The sequence below is a fragment of the Moschus berezovskii genome, chromosome 22 (genome assembly GCF_049115385.1).
Source record: "Moschus berezovskii isolate FMDL1 chromosome 22, NW_MosBer_1.0, whole genome shotgun sequence".
NCBI classification, from domain to species: domain Eukaryota; kingdom Metazoa; phylum Chordata; class Mammalia; order Artiodactyla; family Moschidae; genus Moschus; species Moschus berezovskii.
In genome coordinates, this window is record NC_142481.1 from 34,923,786 (window position 1) to 34,947,180 (window position 23,395).

Here is a 23,395-nt window from a genome sequence, read left to right on the forward strand (position 1 = left end):
CATTAATTTGAATATTATCAGGGGAAGGTCAAAACAGGTCTTCAATAAATCACTTCAACAGTTTGGTCAGAGTTGGAGGCATACATATAGCACACACTATGAAAAGAAGACTGCAGTTTTACAATCACGGTTTGTTAACAAATCTCTTAGGAACAAGGACATACATGTGGCTGTCATTTTTTTTTTCCTCCACACTGGTTGTAAATACAAGACACGGGAATTTGTTGAAGAGTTACACATCATATCATGAGAAAAACACCACCCAAATTCTATGCTAGGAGAGGGAACTGTGTAGGACTACATAGTAAATTAAAAGAGGTAAAAACTATACTAGAGGACATTATGCTTAAGGAAACAAATTCTAATTATTTTGAAAAAGACTTTGAATTCTTAAAGTCTGACCTAAATGACAATTATAATTGGATATTTACAATGAAAAATATGTAGAAAACCTACAAGCAATAAGTCAATGATTATACACTTGCTAAAAACATGTGCTCGGCATTTTTTTAATTCTCTAATTAAATCCTAATTAGGATGAGCACTGGAGTGTTAATTTTTGCTAGCTATACCTCTGGGGCATTTTTTACACCTTCAGGAGCCTAGGCTTATTCAGATATGTAAGAGATAATTATCAATAAAAAGAACGACTGTGTTGTTGGCTCAAGAGTTGCTTTTGTGTGTTTTCCGCCTCTACCTAAACAGCCCAGGGGACCCCTGTGTGACTATGAACTGTAACACCTTCCTCAGATGACCAATAGGTAAAGTGTGACTTTTTCTGCATCCTCCAGACATGGCTTTTCTTCCAAAAAAGAGAAGTCTGTTTAGATGCTCCGAAAATCTGAACATAAGCTGAAGAGTCAAGCAGGAGTATTCAAATTTTGGTTCCACTTAACAACTTAGTGTGCTAACATTAGGTTCAGTCTCAGGATCCGGGACGGCCACTTTAATTTGATAATCTATACACTAATATTAAATGATGGCTTTGGAGTTGAGGACTGGGCCTTATCCTTCTTAATTGTTCTCCTAAGGTTCTTTTGGAGAAACTCTCCAGGTTCAGTGTTGAGATTTTCTTTCCTATCATCCAAGTTGTCAAAATTTCTGGTCACTTTCACCTTATATATGAAGATGTTCTATCAAGAAAAAAATGAATGTTCTTGCTCAAGATGTTTGCAGTCCAGAAACAGTCACAGTCAGAATAATGATAATGTTACACCGTTAATAGCATCACCAATAACTGCAATAATCAGCAATTATCTCATCCTTGCTGTTACCCAGACATTCTATAGTGTCCTCATACATAGGCTCTCATGCCAGCACCACCAATAACGTTCAGATCCAAGGTAGGCAATGTCTATATAAACTATTCACATGGAACTGAAAATGAGGGGACTTGAGGAAGAAAAGTAGAACGGTAGTACAGCCAGGATACCTCATTCTCATTCTTCTTTTGGACAAAGACGGATGTATGACAAGAAAGAGGAAAGATCTTAAAGCTATAGTATGTGCAGTGATGGAGGGAATTTGAAGTAAGAAGCCTGGGTGGGAGAGGGTTATGATCATTAGGGTGGAAGCAGGGGTGGTGATGAGGGCATAGAATAGGATATCTAAAAAACTGTCATATGGAAGAGGAAGAAAGAAAAAAGAACGATGGGCTTATGGTCCACACAGGTAATTTCTATCTATGGAAGATTTTATGAGTAATGACTTTTAATTAACATTTATGGATTTTTTTCAATTTTGAATTTTTCTGCCTAGAAATGTTGAATAGAGACTGGACAATTATCTGGAGAAATTAGAAGGAAATTCATCCTTACTTGTGATTTGCTATTCATATCTCATTTGTTCATTTTAAGCCATGGCCATCATGCATAGCCTTTTTCTATCAATACTTCTTTTGATTTAATTTCTTACTACTTGTCTCTTGCTTTTGCCTTCAGAAATCGTGTTCTAGTTTCAATACTGGATTGCTTTCAAAATCTTTCAAGTGCATCTACTGTGTTCAACTTTACTTTTGCCTACCCCAAATCCCGAGCCTAGTGACCTTCAATCTGTTAATGCCAAGTTTTGCTCTAACCTAGAATATGAGATGTCAAGTAGTACAATTCTGGGATTCAGAGGATGAATAAATAACCTCTCCATATAAGCACCAGAAGCAATATATCACACAGATCTCAGAGGCTTTAGTCTAGATAAACAAGCCTTTACTATGGATCTGGCTTTGGAAAATCGCAACATTGGCTGCACAAAGTGAATACTCAAAGGATCTCTCTTTGGATTAGGTAGGTCATCTCCTTGCTCCACTTTTTTTTCAGACTTAACCAGTGTTGGAAATCTTGGAGAACAGTCACCTTTGCTGACTCGACTTGGAGCCAGTCTACTTTGAGGGAATGTTCTTGAAAACAGATTCTCGGTAGATGGCAACCTGTCTGTGCTTTTGAACTGTAGTGCTATAGAAAAACACTTGAGAGTCCTTTGGACGGCAATATTCACTGAAAGGACTGATGCTGAAGCTGAAGCTCCAGTATCTTCAGTCACCTGATGCAAAAATTCAACTCATTGGAAAAGACCATGACTTGGAAAAATTGAGGGTAGTAGGAGAAGGGGGCAACAGAGAATGAGATGGTTGCATGCATCACTAACTCAATGGATTTGAGTTTGAGCAAACTCTGGGAGATGGTGAACAGGGAAGCCTGATGTGCTGCAGTCCACGGGATCACAGAGTCAGACATGACTTAGTGACAGAACAACAACAACCTGTCGAAGAAATATTCTCTAATTATGAAGTATATGAAGAGGCCAGATGGAAAGCATTCTGAGACGTGTAAGGGGCATATTACAAAAAGTAACTCAAATGCATATTCAGTTAAAGCATTTTTATGGTAATTATCAGACTTCCCTTGTGGTTCAGATGGTAAAGAATCCACCTGCAACTCAGGAAACCTAGATTCAATCCCTGGGTCGGGAAGATCCCCTAGTGAAGGGAATGGATCTCCACTCCAGTGGGTAGTTCTTGCCTGGAGAATTCCATGAATAAAGGAGCAAGACGGGCTACAGTTCACGGAGTCGCAAAGAGTTGGATATGATTGAGCAACTGACATACACACACAGTAATTCTCATTTTTTCAACACAAATCAGCGAGTAGTTATATCTAAGCTTTATACATGGGCATTCTTAAGCTCATAGATGTTAAGGGACTTAACCAAGGACACTTAGCTAGTAACTAATAGACCCAGGATTTGAATTTAATCATGACACTGAATCATGTTCTTGAATAATCTAAATCCACTTTTATAAATATCATTTATCCAATGTAAAAGATAAGTAAGAAAGTTCCTCCCAGATGACACTTGCATAGTTTTATGCATTTTGTGTCTATTCATAATTTTAATACATCCTTCAGTACGTTCATTTTAAAAATCACACTTCCTCTCGTTTTGCTCTCTGTGATAACAGTGGAGACCAACTGTCAACAGATGTGGTGGTTTACAGATCATTAAATTCTCCTTCACAACACATCCTCTGAAATGCCCTGGTGTCAAAGGACCTCCCTTATCCCATCTGAATAGACTGGTTTTAGAACAGTTTTGCTTAAAACTACAAACTTAGTCAATTTTCTCTAATACGCAATTAACCTGAACATTTCTGGAGACAGGAGCCACACTGCAAGGAATTACACCTGGGTCTATCTTTGCATCTGTATCCTATCTTTCCATCTACTGGGCTATCTGCCTTACCTTACAGATCTTCACTGGGTCACCTAAAATCTGTGGGACAGATGGTTCTTCAACAAACTTTATAAGAAAACACATTTTGTTTTGGAAAAATCCCTAGTGATTCAAAATATCTGTCTGTTCCTCACTCTCTGCTTCACACACACACTCACACACACACACACACTCACACTACAACTTGTTATTTGCTCGATGAGAAATGCAATTCTATTATTTCTAATTTCAGAGATGGAAAATGAAGCATCATCCTTAAATACCCATCTATAAAGTTGAGATATAACTACTATAGTTCAGCAACTATATTCAAAAGAAATTTTATCATGACTTACGCAACAAAATAATCACATTCTCTTCCATCTGTACCTTATGCATTCCACAAGAACTACAGGTTAGCAGTTTTTATTATATGACTTTAAGTTTTAGACTTCTGCATCCCCCGGAGAAGGGAAAGGCTACCCACTCCAGTATTCTGGCCTGGAGAATTCCATGGACTGTAGAGTCCATGGGGTCACAAAGAGTTGGACACAACTAAGTGACTTTCATTTTCACTTTTCATCCCTTACTTTACTATATCCTCTAAAAAGCAGGGACTAAGGATCCCCAACATAAATAGCACAGTACCTGACACATAATTGTTAATCAATATTAGTTACTTATCTTTTTTAAAATGTATTCAGCATTTACTACAAACCTATAATGGGAAGTCTTCTAAACTGACCACCAGTGATTCCTGCCTCTTGGAATTTATGTCTTTGTGTTATTCTTTGCACTTCAGTGAGAGCTATACCTAGAGATTAACAAATAGAATACAGCAAAAGTGATAGGATGCCTCTTCCATGATTAGATTACACAATGCTGAGATTTCCAACTTGTTGGCAACATCTCTCCTTTTTTTCCCTGGCTTCAATAAAGCAAGATGCCATATTGGAGAGACCCATATGGCAAAGAACTGTAGGCCACATGGCCAACAGTCTGCAAGGAACTGAATCCTGCCAACAGCCATGTGAATAACCTTGGATCTGGATCTTTACTCAGTTGAGCCTTCAAAGTCATAACCCTCCTTAATACCTTGATTGCAGCCTTCTGACAATCTGAAATAGAATATCCAGAGAGGCTATGCCAGAATTCGTAAACCTTAACAGCTGTGAGATAATAAATGTCAGCTGTATTAAACAGCTTAATTTAGGGGTAATATGTTATGTAAAGGACTGATCCAGTCACATCACTTCATGGCAAATGACGGGGAACAATGGAAACAGTGACAGACTTTATTTTCTTGGGCTCCAAAATCACTGTTGACGGTGACTGAAGCCATGAAATTAAAAGACGCTTGCCCGGTGGAAGAAAAGCTATGACAAACCTAGACAGTGTATTAAAAAGCAGAGACATTACTTTGCTGACAAAGGTCTGTACAGTTAAAGCTAAGGTTTTTCCAGTAGTCACGTATGAATGTGAGAGTTGGACCATAGGAAGACTGAGTGCCCGAGAATTGATGCTTTCAAACTGTGGTGTTGGAGAAGAATCTTGAGAGTCCCTTGGACAGCAAGGAGATCAAACCAATCAATCCTACAGGAAATCAGTCCTGAATATTCAGTGGAAGGACTAATGCTGTAGCTGAAGCTCCAGTACTTTGGCCACCTGATGTGAAGTACTGACTCATTTGAAAAGACCCTAATGCTGGGAAAGACTGAAGGCGGGAGGAGAAAGGGATGACAGAGGATGAGATAGTTGGATGGCATCACCAACTTGATGGACATGAGTTTGAGCAAGCTCCAGGAGTTGGTGACTGACAGGGGAGCCTGGCGTGCTGCAGACCACAAGGTCACAAACAGTCAGTCACAACCTAGCGACTGAACTGAGCTGAGGCTTTTGTCTAGTTCCAGGGAGTGGGACCACTCTCTGTGGTGCACAGGCTTCTCATTGTGGTGGCTTCTCCTGCTTTTGAGCTTGTGCACTGGGGCACTGATGCTTCAATACTGAGGGCTCAGCAGTTGTGGTTTCTGGGCTCTAGAGCACAAGCTCAGCAATAGTGGCACACAGGTTTAGCTACTCCACGGCATGTAGAATCTTCCAGATTAGGGACTGAATACCTGTTTCCTGCACTGGCAGGTAGATTCTTTACCACTGTGCCATCTGGGAAGACCAATGTGCTAGTTTTTGAGAGATCATAATCAGTTATCTACCACTAGACGTTAGAATCTAGTAATTTAAAACATTTTTTAAAAATGTTGATTGGAGTATAGTTGTTTTAAAGCATTGTTTTTATATTAATTCACATTCAATGTAGCTAGCAAAATATTAGTGAGGCTATATTCAGTTAAATACGTGATTTTTAGTCTTCTCCAGGATTATCTGTAATCCCGAAACTATTATTTCATGATACTTTCTATGATAAAATAAACCTAGCCAGGCTGCGTGTGCAGACCAGCACAATTTTGTTTTGCAGGTAAATGCTTCTGACTTTTTAAGCCTGGATTGCTATAATTCTTATTTTCTGGAGCTTTTGCTCATGATGATTTTGTGGATGCAGTTCCTGGAGAGTGCACAAGTTGAAAATCAGGAAGGAGAATACACCTGTCTTTGTAAATTATTCCAGTTTTCATATCCATGCACATGATCATATCTAGTCTCTAATAATTGGATTCATGTTTAGGAAATAGATGGACAGCAGCTTCCTGTGTTTAGCTAATGCTATTCTGTTTTTCTTTAGTCTGAAGCATCACATTGTCCTAGTTGAAAACTTAAGTTTCAAATTTTACTTTCCTGGCTAGAAAATTCATATCATCACTGAAGAAACTTACCTGACATCTACAGTTGACATTATTTTAAAGAAGCTCATTAGTTCAGTTCAGTCGCTCAGTCGTGTCTGACTCTTTGCGACCCCATGAATCACAGCACGCCAGGCCTCCCTGTCCAACACCAACTCCCGGAGTTCAGTCAAACTCGTGTCCACAGAGTCGGTGATGCCATCCAGCCATCTCATTCTCTGCGTCCCCGTCTCCTCCCACCCTCAATTCTTCCTAGCATCAGACTCTTTTCCAGTGAGTTAACTCGACACATGAGGTGGCCAAAGTGTTGGAGTTTCAGCTTTAGCATCAGTCCTTCCAATGAACCCAGGATTGATCTCCTTTAGAATGGACTGACTGGATCTTCTTGCAGTCCACGGGACTCTCAAGAGTCTTCTCCAGCACCACAGTTCAAAAGCATCAATTCTTCGGCGATCAGCTTTCTTAACAGTCCAACACTCACATCCATACATGACCACTGGAAAAACCATAGCCTTGACTAGACGGACCTTTGTTGGCCAAGTAATGTCTCTGCTTTTTAATATGCTATCTAGATTGGTCATAACTTTCCTTCCAAGGAGTAAGCATCTTTTAATTTCCTGGCTGCACATTAATCAAATGCTATTTTTTACTAATAATTTCATTTCATTTAGGTTTGCTTTGCATACCCCAATCTTTCCTGTCTACTCTATAACACATTTTGTAACTCTTGTAAATTTTCTTTTGAAACATAGTATGCTCTTGAAAATCTTTGGTGAGGAACTGAGTATGAGGGATTTAGTCAAAATTATTTTAAAATACTAATTCTATCACTTCTTGGGTGTTTGATTTTAGCAAACTTTTGAGTTTATACTTCCCTACTTTAGGTAAAATGGGCAATTTACGCAATATAAAGCTGCTTAAAAAAAAGATTCATTTCTTGACATTAATTTAAGCAGCTTGCAAACAAAATCTCTATCAGTGATAGTTGCTTGACATAAAATTCATTTCTTATAGCATTTCTTGCTCTCTATTCTGACATTGTTGATTGTCTTCTAATATTGTGACATGCTCTCTCATAAGGATTAACTCATATTAACCCTATATTCCTGATAGAGTGCGTGCTTAGTCGTTCAGTAATGTCTGGTTCTTTGTGACCCCATGGACTGCAAGTAGACAGGCTCCTCTGTCCATGGGATTCTCCAGGCACTAATACTGGAGTGGATTGCCATGCCCTCCTCCAGGGGATCTTCCCAACCCAGGGATCGAACCCAGGTCTCCTGCATTATAGGCATATTCTTTACCATCTGAGCTACCAGGGAAGCCTCCTGATACAGTACATGGTATTAAACGTTTTCTAAATAATTGTGTGTATTGTTTTGATATTTAGAAGAAATTCTGATGAGATAGACAAATGTTAGTATTTTTGTCAAGTTAAAAAAACGATCTCAGAAAAGTGAGGAATCCCAGTGTTAAGTGAGTAAATCTTTAAGAGTAACCTAACTTATCTGAAATACCAATAAAACAGTGATTAAAGTAGCTTTAATGGTTTAATACTCCAAGTGAAGAGAACAAAGTGGGGTGAGTTCTAAAGGCATATTGGATGACTTCTTGCCTCCATAAACTAATGGTATATCTTTCTGTTGACTAGCTTTTCTCCAAAAACAGGTACTATATTTTGTTCTCACCCTTCACCATCAAAAGTCTTCCAGGGCTTGCCAAGTATTTATTGCAGAGTAATAATATATGTTTTAAAGTCAAGATCTATGTAAAAATGAGTCTCTGTTGCTACCTCAAAATGTTTTTTCCCCTCCCTATTTTGGTCTTGCGTTACTTGTGGAAGAGTCTTTAATATAATACATCCATAAAGAACAAAATGTTATGAAAAGTATCAAAATCAAAAAGTAGTAACAAATAAAATTGCTAAAATTAAGGTAAATATAAATTAATTAAAGTTGAAAGACAAAACCAGTAAATTCTTCTGATTTCATCATAAGTATAAAAATTCTGAAAACAAAAAATAGATGAATGATTCAAGATATACATCTTACAAATATCATCCCAAAAGGAAAGAACAATATGGATGAAAAAAAAATTAGGATAGAAAGGATTCAAACTCTTAAAGAACATCAGTCATCAGCAAAAGGCTTGCTTAATAATTGAAATGGTTCATGCCTAGACACCACTGTATAATTTCAAAATCACAGGGAATAAAGGCAATATTCCGAAGTGGCAGTCAATGTGGAGTGGAACAGTAACAAGCCACTTACAAATAAACTAGACTGTTAGAACAGGGTACAAAAGGGTGTCAAGTGTTTTAGGGATTAAAGGACACTCAACTTAGAATTGTATACAGATTTAAACTGTCAAACAGTGGGGTGTTGAAGTGGGAGAGAGGCTCAAGAGGGAGGGGATGTATGTATACTTATAGATGATCCATGTTGTACAGCAGAAACTAACATAGCATTGTGAAGTAATTATGCTCCAATCAAAACATAAATAAAAATAAACTACAAAACATATAAGAAAAAATACATCTTCATATATATGAGGACTTGTGCACTGAGATATTTCCATTAATATACCATTCCTTAGGGATTAATCTGAGAATATACTCTAGCAAAATGAAAAGAGGAAAGACTATATGAGATCTAAGAAATGATAGTTTCAGCCACAAAAATCAATGTAAAGACTCCCAGGATGAAAACTGTAGGGCACACGTAAAGAGTTATCAAGCCAGAATAAAGCAGATGTTTGTAGAAATTTAAGAACAATATATAGCGGATGGTATACTGGATGGTAACTTGTATGTATTTAATAGTATTTCTTATTTTCAACTAACCACCTGCTTAGAGATTAAGTATGCCACAGAAAATTATGTAAATATAACATATAATGTTATATATAGGGAAGCAAATTAAATTATTAAAGTAGACATACAAAGGGAGAAGATGGAATGTGAAAAGAATAGAGGAGAATCTTGGGACATGGTAGGCGGGCCCTGATGTCTTCAACTTATAAAAGAAAATATCAAAACATACTACCTCCAGAAGACGAACATGATGTGTATTATTTAAAAGACGCAAAGCTGAGCAACACAGGGATAAAAATTATATTAAATTTTTGAAGCACAAAAAATAACTGGAGGCTGTGGTGTGAGTTCAATCCTTATTTTGAGGGCAGAATAATAAATTATCAAAAATATGGAACATCAAATATTTAGTATGAATGTATTGGAATGGACATTGCCAGCATTTTGACTTTATCTCTGGACTCTATTTCCCCGTGCTCCTGCCAAATCTGTGCCTGAGGACTTTTTCCAGAAGGCGGCTATGCCTACTACTGGGATGGTCAGAAGTGTGAAGAAATGCACAACCACCCAGACCAGTACCTGACCGCTCCCTAATGGAAAAGTTCTAGAAGTATCCTGGCTCTTTCCACCAGCAAGTGGGAAATGTTTGAGGCATGTGTCACATACTTTTTCCCAGAATCTTTTCTGCAGGATTAATCCCTACTCATTCATGGTGAACTGATTTAACAATATACTCCAGATTAGTCACTTTTCCTTTAAAATGTTTCTTCCTTACATCCTTGCATCTTTTTAAAAAACCTATTTGCATTTCACACCATGTTTCAGGATCTATTTCTGGGATAAATCTATATCAAGATATATTTATAGTTAAGAAATCAACCAACAGTATTGATTGGTTGATAGTAGAGTGATTAAGAATTCACCTGACAATGCAGGGGACATGGGTTCAATGCCTAGTCTAGGAAGATTCCACATGCCGTGGGGCAACTTAGCCCATGCACCTCAACTACTGACCCCATGGGCTGCAACTACTAAAGCCTGTGCACCTAGTACCCACACTCTGCAACAAAAAAAGCCACTGCTTGGTGCAACTAGAGAAAGCCCATGTGCAGCAACAAGAACACTGCACAGCCAAAGATAAATAAGCAAAAACAAAGTTACAAAAACAGAATAAGTTAGAAATATAAAAAGAAGAAATCAAACAATAGATATTAAAATGGTTTACCGAATGAGAAGTAAAGGTAAGAAAAAAACTTTGCATTAAATCCTTATTATTTGATTATTAATAAATGCTCCTATTTTGATATGTCGACATATTTATAGATGATGTATTGACTGATAGATCACAAAATAGACAGACAAGATAGTTCTGCTGTTCCAGTTGCTAATTAACCTAGCCAATTTACAGAAGTCATAGTTTTTAATATTTAAAAAATGTTTGAAGGTTTCATACAATCTATTGCAAAGCACAAAACAGGTATTTTAAAAGTGAAAATATACACTGAAAAAGTATATTTATATCACAAAGCATTCACCACATAGTAGTTGCAGATATATATGCTGGAACATGTACATCTACACTAAATATTAAATTCAAATCAATTTTTCCATCTACACAGAAATATTAACCTATCACTAGTGATAGATATTTTACACATTGTCAGGAAAAAAAAAAAAGCTTACAGTTGACCAATCCCAAGTTTCCTCCAAATACCAATGCCAGGGCAGATGAAACAATCCATTTACAATGTTTGGTTTTCCTATATTTGCGATGCTCATGCCAGTGGGAGGAATTAAAATCAGAAGTGATGCTCAAGAAATTTCTGACTTTACAACCCAGTTTATTCTGTAGATCTAACCTTCAAAGTGTTTCTTATTAACCAGCAGTTATGTTCTCAGTACAAGCTCCTGCCAAAATCCAGCTCAGTTCCTTTAACTTAAACATGTGGTGCCAAGAAAATCAAAACCGTAGAGTCTTCCTCTTACCATCCTTATATTTTCAAATTTCTTGCTGACTGAGACATGCACAGCTTGCTGACTGAGACATGTTTGCCTAATTCTACTGATTTAGTATATTTCACTTGTACTAATGTAATGCAAAGTGTTTCCAAACGCACAAAACTGCATGATGGTATATTTTCCCCTGGAAACCCTTTAAACCAAGCATGTTTTATGTACTTCTCACTTAACCTAATATATTTCTGTACCTCAGAACTAAAGTTTTCTCTACTAATCAATATAAAAATATATATATTTTCATGTCATAGGTTAAAACAGATTCTCCAAGAAGGTTAGCCAATTCCCAGGGTCCCTTTGTGGCTATTGTATCAGTGGCAAGCAATAGTTATGTCAATAAGGATGTTGCAATTCAGTTTGAAAACTACAGATCACACTGTCCTTATGCAAAAATAGCCCTTATTTTTTGAGTAAGATTTGAGATGTTATAAACCTTATACCTTTTCTCCTTTGCTTTTCGCCTCTCTTCTTTTCACAGCTATTTGTAAGGCCTCCTCAGACAGCCATTTCGCTCTTTTGCATTTCTTTTCCATGGGGATGGTCTTGGTCCCTGTATCCTGTACAATGTCACGAACCTCCGTCCAGAGTTCATCAGGCACTCTATCAATCAGATCTGGTCCCTTAAATCTATTTCTCACTTCCACTGTATAATCATAACGGATTTGATTAAGGTCATATCTGAATGGTCTAGTGGTTTTCCCTACTTTCTTCAATTTAAGTCTGAACTTCGCAATAAGGAGTTCATGATCTGAGCCACAGTCAGCTCCTGGTCTTGTTTTCGCTAACTGTATACAGCTTCTCCATCTCTGGTTGCAAAGAATATAATCAATCTGATTTCGGTGTTGACCATATGGTGATGTCCATGTGTAGAGTCTTCTCTTGTGTTGTTGGAAGAGGGTGTGTGCTATGACCAGTGCATTCTCTTGACAAAACTCTATTAGCCTTTGCCCTGCTTCATTCCGTGCTCCAAGGCCAAATTTGCCTGTTACTCCAGGTGTTTCTTGACTTCCTACTTTTGCATTCCAGTCCCCTATAATGAAAAGGACATCTTTTTTGGGTGTTAGTTCTAAAAGGTCTTGTAGGTCTTCATAGAACCGATTAACTTCGGCTTCTTCAGCATTACTGGTTGGGGCATAGGCCTGGATTACTGTAATATTGAATGGTTTGCCTTGGAAATGAACAGAAATCATCCTGTCATTTTTAAGATTGAAGAAAGGCGAAAAGCAAAGGAGAAAAGGAAAGATATAAGCATCTGAATGCAGAGTTCCAAAGAATAGCAAGGAGAGATAAGAAAGACTTCCTCAGTGATCAATGCAAAGAAATAGAGGAAAACAACAGAATAGGAAAAACAAGAGAGCTCTTCAAGAAAATTAGAGATTCCAAGGGAAGATTTCATGCAAAGATGGGCTCGATAAAGGACAGAAATGGTATGGACCTAACAGAAGCAGAAGATATTAAGAAGAGGTGGCAAGAATACACAGAAGAACTGTACAAAAAAGATCTTCACGACCAAGATAGTCACGATAACGTGATCACTGACCTAGAGCCAGACATCTTGGAATGTGAAGTCAAGTGGGCCTTAGAAAGCATCACTACTAACAAAGCTAGTGGAGGTGATGGAATTCCAGTTGAGCTATTTCAAGTCTTGAAAGATGATGCTGTGAAAGTGCTGCACTCAATATGCCAGCAAATTTGGAAAACTCAGCAGTGGCCACAGGACTGTAAGAGGTCAGTCTTCATTCCAATCCCAAAGAAAGGCAATGCCAAAGAATGCTCAAACTACCGGACAATTGCCCTCATCTCACACTCTAGCAAAGTCATGCTCAAAATTCTCCAAGCCAGGCTTCAGCAATATGTGAACCGTGAACTCCCAGATGTTCAAGCAGGTTTTAGAAAAGGCAGAGGCACCAGAGATCAAATTGCCAACATCCACTGGATCATGGAGAAAGCAAGAGAGTTTCAGAAAAACATCTATTTCTGCTTCATTGACTATGCCAAAGTCTTTGACTGTGTCAATCACAATAAACTGTGGAACATTCTGAAAGAGATGGGAATTCCAGACCACCTGACCTGCCTCTTGAGAAACCTGTATGCAGGTCAGGAAGCAACAGTTAGAACTGGACATGGAACAACAGACTGGTTCCAAATAGGAAAAGGTGTACGTCAAGGTTGTATATTGTCACCTTGCTTATTTAACTTCTATGCAGAGTACATCATGAGGAACACTGGGCTGGAAGAAGCACAAGCTGGAATCAAGATTGCTGGGAGAAATATCAATAACCTCAGATATGCAGATGACACTACCCTTATGGCAGAAAGTGAAGAGGAACTCAAAAGCCTCTTGATGAAAGTGAAAGAGGAGAGTGAAAATGTTGGTTTGAAGCTCAACATTCAGAAAACAAAGATCATGGCATCTGGTCCCATCACTTCATGGGAAATAGATGGAAAAACAGTGGAAACAGTGTCAGACTTTGTTTTTTTGGGCTCCAAAATCACTGCAGATGCTGATTGCAGCCATGAAATTAAAAGACGTTTGCTCCTTGGAAGGAAAGTTATGACCAACCTTGATAGTATATTAAAAAGCAGAGACATTACTTTGCCAACCAAGGTCCATCTAGTCAAGGCAATGGTTTTTCCCGTGGTCATGTATGGATGTGAGAGTTGGACTGTGAAGAAAGCTGATCGCCGAAGAATCGATGCTTTTGAACTGTGGTGTTGGAGAAGACTCTTGAGAGTCCCTTATACTGCAAGGAGATCCAACCAGTCCATTCTAAAGGAGATCAATCCTGGATGTTCATTGGAGGGACTGATGCTAAAGCTGAAACTGCAATACTTTGGCCACCTCATGCGACGAGTTGACTCACTGGAAAAGACTCTGATGCTGGGAAAGGTTGGGGGCGGGAGGAGAAGGGGACGACCGAGAATGAGATGGCTGGATGGCATCACCAACTCTGTGGACATGAGTTTGAGTGTACTCCGGGAGTTGGTGATGGACAGGGAGGCCTGGCGTGCTGTGATTCATGGGGTTGCAGAGAGTCGGACACGACTGAGCAACTGAACTGAACTGAACTGACTGAAACCTTATACCTTATACTGGTTCAAGTTGTTGGAAATACATGGAAATTTTTCAGAGATTGACAAAAGCAATGTATTTTGGTGTGCCGTTAATAAATGTTCTCTTGGTCTATAAAGACTGAATTTTTCAATGAGATCATCTTTAGGGTAAGGCAATGCTTTTAACTTTTTACTCAACTCACAGTCTGAGTGATACAGCAAAGAGATAACACCATCAGTAGCCTAGTTTGGAATCAAAAATTATATTCCTAACTTGATTACAGACTAATTTGTAATAGATTCTAGAAATCTATTTCTAGTAAAGAACCCGCCTGCCAATGCAGGATACCTGGGTTCTATCCCTGCATCAGGAAGATCCCCTGGAGAAGGAAATGGCAACCGACTCCAGTATTCTTACCCAGGAAATCCCATGGACAGTGGAGCCTGGTGGGCTACAGTCCATGGGGTCACAAAGAGTCGGACATGGCTTAGCATCTAAAACATCTATTTTTTTAAGATAAGACCTACAATTCTGTATCTGCCTAAGAATGACTAATAAGATCTAACAGAACCTCAATAAATACTTGTTTATAGTTGAGTAGGAGGACAAGAAGACCTCACTTTGACATCTGTTTCCTTTTGATAAATATGTGCTGATCAATATTTAAACAGACATCTTTAAGAAAAACATAACAGTCTCTACCACTGTGCTGTGTGCTGTGCTTAGTCATGTCCAACTCTTTGTGGCCCCACAGACTATAGCCCGCCAGGCTCCTCTGTACATAGGGATTATCCAGGCAAGAATACTGGAGTGGGTTGCCACGCCCACCTCAAGGGAATCTTCCCAAGCCAGGGATCGAACCCAATTCTCCTGCATTGCAGGCAGATTCTTTACCATCTGAGCCACCAGTGAAGCCCAAGAATACTGGAGTGGGTAGCCTATCCCTTCTCCAGGGGATCTTCCTAACCCAGGAATCGAACCGGGGTCTCCTGCCTTGCAGGAGGATTCTTTATCAGCAGAGCTACCAGGGATGCCTGGTAAAATGCTGACTTGAAAATTAAATCTAAAGACCTACACACAGATTATTGCATTGTCACATGTGACTCTGCACACCTGCCATAAAAATACTGCATTTTAAATAAAAATGTGGGAAAACAAAAAGTAAGTTACCACCAAATAAAAGGCAAAGTAAACATTTGTTTTTATCTTTCCAGCAATAACAAAGACAAAAAAAAAATCTTTGTATGTGTTTTAAAACATGATTCTTAAAGATATGTCAAGGATCTGTTTGATCTCAGGATCAAATAGATATTTTGATCTATTGAAATCATGGGCTTATGTTATCATATATTATAACATTTGAAAAATATATCCTGCTTTGAAAATAAATCATAACAACAATTTTATGGGACACCAATTTACTAAATATGGTGGAAAAAGGAAAAGACTATACTATATACATAAGATTTGCAAATTACTTCCAAATCACTTCCAAATCATAGAAAAGTTATGCTTTTCCATTCACATTTTAAATTAGACGTATAACTACATTATTACTTCAACCATATTTCTGAATAAATTAACCTGCTATAAAGAATATTAAGAGTGACAGACTTTATTTTCTTGGGCCCCAAATTCACTGCAGATGATGACTGCAGCCATGAAATTAAAAGACACTTGCTCTTTGGAAGAAAAACTATGATAAACCTAGATAGCATGTTAAAAAGCAGAGGCATTACTTTGCCAACAAAGGTTCATATAGTCAAAGCTATGGTTTTTCCAGTAGTCATGTATGGATGTGAGAGTCAGACCACAAAGAACGCTTAGTGCCAGAGAACTGTGGTGTTGAAGAAGATTCTTGAGAGTCCATTGGACAACAAGGAGATAAAACCAGTTAATCCTAAAGGAAATCAATCCTGAACATTCATTGGAAGGACTGATGCTGAAGCTGAAACTCCAATATTTTGGCCACTTGATGCAAAGAATTGACTCATTGGAAAAGACCCTGGGAAAGCTGGGAAAAATTGAAGGCAGGAGGAGAAGGGGACAACAGAGGACAAGATGGTTGTACAGCATCACAGGCTCAATGGACATGAGTTTGAGAAAGCTTTGGGATATGGTGAAGTACAGGGATGCCTGGAGTGCTGCAGTTCATAGGGTAGCAAAGAATTAGACACGACTGAGTGACTGAACAACAAAAATACATTAACAAATGCTAAATTTCATATAGGGCCTATAATTATTACTATTTTGTGTGTCTTTGTTCATCTTTTTCTGTGCAGTTGGAGTAATATTTTTAAAACAATCATCAGAATTTGTTATTGTCCTGGTAAATCCTTTTCAATAAATACCTATAGCTGCTAGAACACGTCTGGACACTCCATCATTGCCATAATAATCTGGTTCCAGTTTGTTTACAGCGTCTCTCTTAACGTACACTCACATCCCCCTACAAACTGCTCTGGCCACAATGGATGCCTTTCCGTTCTTCACATGCATCTGGTCTTTTTCTGTCACCTGGAGTTTGCACTTGCTATTTCCTCAAACTGCATTATTTTTGAAAGGTGTTCACAAGTCTGCATGCATGCATGGAAAGTCGGTTCAGTCGTGTCCGACTCTGTGAGACCCCATGGACAGCAGCCCACCAGGCTCCTCTGTCTACCGGATTCTCCAGGCAAGAATAGTGGAGTGGGATGCCGTTTCCTCATAAGTCTAGTTTGCTGTTATCTTTAATAACTCAGCATAAATGTCACCTCTAACTTTCAGGAATGCAATTCAAAATGAATGACAATATGAATTCTCTAGGTCACCGTGTCAAACTTTGGCATGTTTTCTATGAGAAGCCATGCCTCTTCCCTGCCTTGCAACATGTCACAGTGAGGTGTAGTTTTTAACTTTTTGTTTTACATTGGAGTATAGTTGATTGACAATATTGTGTTTGTTTCAAGTGTACAGCAAAGTAATTCAGTTATACATATATATGTTTCTATTCTTTTTCAAATTATTTTCCCATTTAGGTTGTTATTACATAATATTGAGCAGAGTTCCCTGTGCCATACACAGGGTCCTTGTTGGTTACCCATTTAAAATACAGCAGTGTGTACATGTCAACCCAAACTCCCTAATATCCTTTCTCCTCATGAACCATAAGTCAATCTAAACTCCCTAATAATCCCTTTCCCCTCATGAACCATAAGTTCATTCTCTAGGCTTGTGAGTCTGCTTCTGTTTTGTAAAAAGTTCATTAGATTCTTCACATAAGTGATTTCATAAGATACTTCACTGTCTCTGACTTACTTCACTCAGAATGACAATCTCCAGATCCATCCATGCTGCTACAAATGGCATTACGGCTTAACATCATTGAACAAACAACCCAATCAAAAAATTGACAAAGGGCTTAAATAGACATAAATTTCTCCAAAAGAAGGGAAGTGTAGTTTTGATGGCTGAGTTCTCCCACTTCACAGGTCAACTGGCTTCTAATCAGGTTTGGGCAATAGAAAGTAATGACAGAATTGAACAGCAAAGGAAAGAGATGGCACACATACTCCTTCTGGACACGGATATGCCTGCTTGTGGCTCCAGCACCTTCAGACATGCCTACAAGACTTCAGCTTCCCTTGAGTTCTTCTTTGGCATGTCCTTAGTCACACTTTATTTCTGTAACAAAGCCTTCTTTCCTCTGTCTCTCCCCAAACTCAATTTATTAACTGTTAAAGCAGCCCCATTTTTAATTTGTTGCTTGTTTTAAATTCTCCACCTTTGAAGGAGGTGCGCCTGTGTCCCAAGAATCTTCTCTTCTGAAATATCTAATTAATAATATGTCCATCTTGTTAAGAGCATGTGTGGGTTTGCTCAGTCATGTCCAACTCTTTGTGACCCTGTGGACTGTAGCCTGCCAGGCTCCTATGTCCGTGGAATTTTCCATGAAAGAATACTGGAGTGGGTTGCTATTTCCTACTCCAGGGGATCTTCCCCAACCAGGGATCAAACCCGCATCTCTTGTGTCTTCTGCATTGGCAGGTAGATTGTTTATCATTGTGCCACTTGGGTTAAGGCAGAGAAGTAGATGTATTGCATTTTCCACTGATGGCTTTTCAAAATATTTGAAGACCACAGCTGTGTAGCCAGAGTGCTCTTTCCTTCCAGTTGAACTGGTTCATTTCCTAAAAGAAAGGTTCTTCACAGGTTATCTCTAAGAGCTTTTCCGGTATTAAGAATCATGTGGTTAGAGCATCTTTGGCTTTTGTTCAAAATTGTGATTAAGAACTAGCTAAATGATGTCTTAATCCCTGTGGTTATTCTTAGGAAATAAAAACTTCCTTAGGAGCAAACCGTACACATGTTAAAAAACAAACAAAGGAAGGCCTGATTCTTCTAATGACCTTTTTGGGATATGTCCAAGCCTGGTGCGTTTTTCAGCCTTCCTCTATCAAGATTCGGATTTCAAATGTTGAGTCTTCGTTAATTTGTTTTGATTGTTTGATCCATGTCCCGACCCTAATTGTCCACTGAGACATCTGTAATGCAGTTATGACCTTTAGATTAATTTGCAAACATTTCCTTACCTTCTAGATTCTTGACATCTGTGATACTAGACGCCAATATATTGACAGATACTACTGAATAAAATAAAGGCTTAATTTAAGAATTTAATTTAGTGGGAACAGTTAATATAAAGTATGTTATAATTTTGTTACAGGAATATCGTTAAAATGCAAAATAACAAGGTGAAGAAGTCATTCGCTTTTGAAATTAATTTTGAGAGTGACAGGAGATACAGCCCAGTGAGGGCTGATGAGGGGAAACTGTCCACCTTTTTCTTACTTTGTTTCTATATTTTGCTTTACTAAAATTACATTTAGTTTTCTGTCTTCTTTTGTTTATTTGTTAAGGAAACTCACTGAGTGTCTTAAAACAGGTCCCATCACCTCTGGAGCATTTCCACCCTAGGCAACCCACCAGCTTAACTGTTACCAATATTCTGAAAGTTGGTATTTTAACACATTTCAAATATTTCACCTTTTATGTTATTTCATTAAGCTCCTCTTTCAGGTCATTTCAAGAGCAGAAATTGTCATCCCTGACTGCCTGTTCCCCCATCATTCACTTTTCTGGTAAAACTCTCTTTCTTCCATATTCCCACATGCTATCTTGTCATTCCAATATTTTTTTTCAATGTGCATACTCAAAATTGGTGTAGAAATCATGGGCTTGGCATTCTAACAAATGCCTTTGATATCGTTGAACTTTCTGTTTATCAGTGTAAAAGTACTTTGCACACACATGCATACACACACACACCTGCATTTAATTTAGAAACCAGTATTCAGCACAAGGTTTCTAAATTTCCCTTATTTATTCCCCAGAGAGACTGGCAAACAGTTTAAACCTACTAGTCAAAAAAGTGAGTTGGCTGTGAGAAATGCTGGCCTTGGGATGAAATGCTGCAAGAACAACTAGTAATCATACCATTTCTTTCCTTTACACATTATGAACTTAGTGCTATACTTCTTTTCTGTACTTTCTGATTGGTTGATTGTATTTAAGTTATCCAATGAAAAACTAGGTAAATCACCTAATGTGTACTGAGCTTACTCTGTGAAGAGTTAAATAAGAAACAGTTTAGTTTGACCTATCCTCCTCAACTCCCAGATAATATTTGGAGTCCTTCATCAGTTTATCTTTCAAAGTACCTAAATTTTGAGAATAGGACAAGCACAGCATTTTGCATATACATGGATTTTTTTTTATAGGCGTGTAATCAAGTGAGTCTATATACTCATACATTATCACTGTTCATTGTCAGGAAAGTAGATAGATTGGAGGGAATCATCTCAGTGATGCTACTTTTAGTTCTGCGGGTCCTAATTCTTAAAATCAGTGCAGAAAATACTTGCCACAAATTTGAAGGCATTCAGCACAAACACTGTGTGTTACTGTAGATCTTTGAAGAGACAGAAGTGACCCCACCCTGGAGAGAAAGCTGGTATAACGTAGCAAAGACTAGGAGCTTGTGTGCATTTTCTTGCAACTAAAGTAGCTAATTCACCTCAGCACCCTTTAGTGTCTTATGTGGTCTTATTATTTTCCCTTCTGCTTACCTAAATCTTCACTTCTCTCATGACCTTTACTAGAAACTAAGTTCAGGAGATTATATGAGAATATCCAGGAAGTCACCTATTTTTATGATGGCCAGAAGTGATGGCATTTAATGATATATTTTATAGACCACCCCAGCCTGTTTATTTGGCTTTGCCTTTTAGGAAACTGAGGCTTGTAACCTAAAAAACTTCCAATTTTATACTGCTTGCAAGTTGCATAGTGAGGGCCAAGAACTAAATATTTCTCATTTTTAAGTGTATTGCTTACTTTTCTAACCCGTATGGATACATTCATAAACAAAAGTGAAGACAATAGAGGAAAAGTTTAAGCTGACTTTGTCATCCCTTAGACAAAGGCTGGGTATAAAAATAAACATTAATTTTTGTTTTCAAAAATTTCAAAGTGAACTATTTCTACCGTATCTTTTTCTTTAAATAACACAATTTGGGGATTTTTTTACCATGCCAGAGCAAGATATAATAAAGCAGGCTCTACTTCTATAGCAAAGCACAACAAAGAAGTGGATCATGAATATAAATGTTAACATCAAACATACCCACTGAAAAGTAATAACACTACAACAAGATAAGGCAATTTACATGAGTATTTCATAAAGATTTTTCTCCTGAGATTTTTATAGATCTCGCTTTCTCCTAAGCCCTGATTTTTTTTAATTTAAAGGAAACTGTAGTGATTAGTTACATTGCCACTGAGAACTAGATAAATATTTATGAAGAAAGAATGTCTATGTATATCTATATAGAGATAACGTGCAGGGAAAGCAACAGATATTCAGAACTGGAATCTTATTTCTGTAGGGTACATCTATTGCATCAGGAACCTATTGTCATTCTTTTGTAATGTGGGCACATGAGCTGCATTAACATTTGACTCTGATTTGGAGCTTTTGTATTTCAAGGAGCTCAAAAAAATTCCACCTGAATGCTGTCTGCTTTCATGAGCAAGAATACCTGTGGTCTCATTTGCTCAGACAGATTCAACAACAGAACATATACAGCCATATACATATAAAGAATCTGCCTGCAATGTAAGAGACCTGTGTTCTAGCCCTGGATCAGGAAGATTCCCTAGAGAAGGGAATGGATACCTACTCCAGTAATCTTACCTAAAGAATCCCATGGAAGAGGAGTCTGGACGGTTACAGTTCACAGGTCTCAAAAAAGTCAGACACAACTAACACACAGATAGTAAGGTATAGACTTGGATACAGCAGTGTGGATCACAAAAAGAATTCTCAGTTTCTTGTAAAACCCCCATGACAGTGCATCTTTTTCTTTTGCTCACTATTTCGGTGCTTTTTTTTTTTAATTTTTTTTTTTTTTATTGAAGGCTAATTACTTTACAATATTATATTGGTTGGTTTTGCCATACATTGACATGAATCCGCCCCGGGTGTACATGTGTTCCCCTTCTTGAACCCCCCTCCCACCTCCCTCCTCCCCATATCCTCCGTCTGGGTCATCCCCGTGCACCAGCCCTGAGCATCCTGTATCATGCGTCAAACCTGGACTGGTAATTCTTTTCACATATGAATTCTCACACATATTCATACATGTTTCAATGCCATTCTCCCAAATCATCCCACCCTTACCCTCTCCCACAGTGTCCCCAAGACTGTTCTATACACCTGTGTCTCTTTTGCTGCCTCGTATACAGGGTTAAGGTTACCCTCTTTCCAAATTCCATATATATGCGTTAGTATACTGTATTGGTGCTTTTTTTTTTTAATGAGTGTTTGTCACTCAGCCAGGTCCAACTCATTGTGACCCATTGGCTGTAGCCCCCCAGACTCCTCTGTCCATGGAATTCTCTAGGTAAGATTGCTGGAGCGTGTAGCCATTCCCTTTTCCAAGGGATTTTCTCAACCTAGGGATTAAACACAAGTCTCCTGCATTGCAGGCAGATTCTTTACTGTCTAAGCCACTAGGGAAGCCCTGCTCTCCATTTGCTGCTACATAATCACAGGTGCTTTAAGGATTTGCTTCCATGGCCAACTTATCTTGATATCTTTTGACTTCACCCCACTCCTGTCCTAGAAACTGTCCCATCCACTTGGAGCTAAGAAACAATTGGGAGATGAGGGATAATCTTATGTGATGTTTCTACACATCTTATAGCAGTTTTGGTCTTCAATTGTCTTTTCTATGATATTTGTATAGCAGACAACCTTGGAAAATAACGGTGCTACCAGAACAGAAGGCAGATTTGAATCCTAACTAACACAATCAAGATTTCTCCCTCTAGGTCAAAAGTTGACAGATTTAGAAGCAACTGGGAATTTCTAAAATTTTGGTTTCTTTGGCTGTATACAAGTCCACTGAATCTACTACCCAAACCACTCCACATGACCCCCACAGGACTTGTGGGAAAAGGGGACCTGATATAAACATGAAGCTCATGCAGCCAGCTGTGCTGCGAGTAATAAAGAAAGGTCTTTATCTCTGATCCAGGAGTCTTGTGTCTTCTGCCAGCATCTAGAAAACTGGTCGGATCATTTGCTAGCTTCCAAGTAGGGGAAATCACAGAATCAGCACGCAAATGTATCCCCATTGGTCATAAAAGCATCATCCAGGATATTGCCCCACTCCAAAGGGATTTTTTAAAATAAAGAACTAGTTGTTCCTGGTAGCTCAGATGGTAAAGCTTCTGCCTACAATGCGGGAGACCCGGGTTCGATCCCTGGGTTGGAAAGATCCCCTGTAGAAGAAAATGGCAAGCCACCCTAGTATTCTTGCCTGGAAAATCCCATGGACCGAGGAACCTGGTAGGCAACAGTCCATGGGGTCGCAAAGAGTCGGACACGACTAAGCGACTTCACTTTCAAGAGCTGGTATGTCTTCTCTGTCATACAACAGGAGCAGCAAAGGTTTCTCGGCGGCCAAG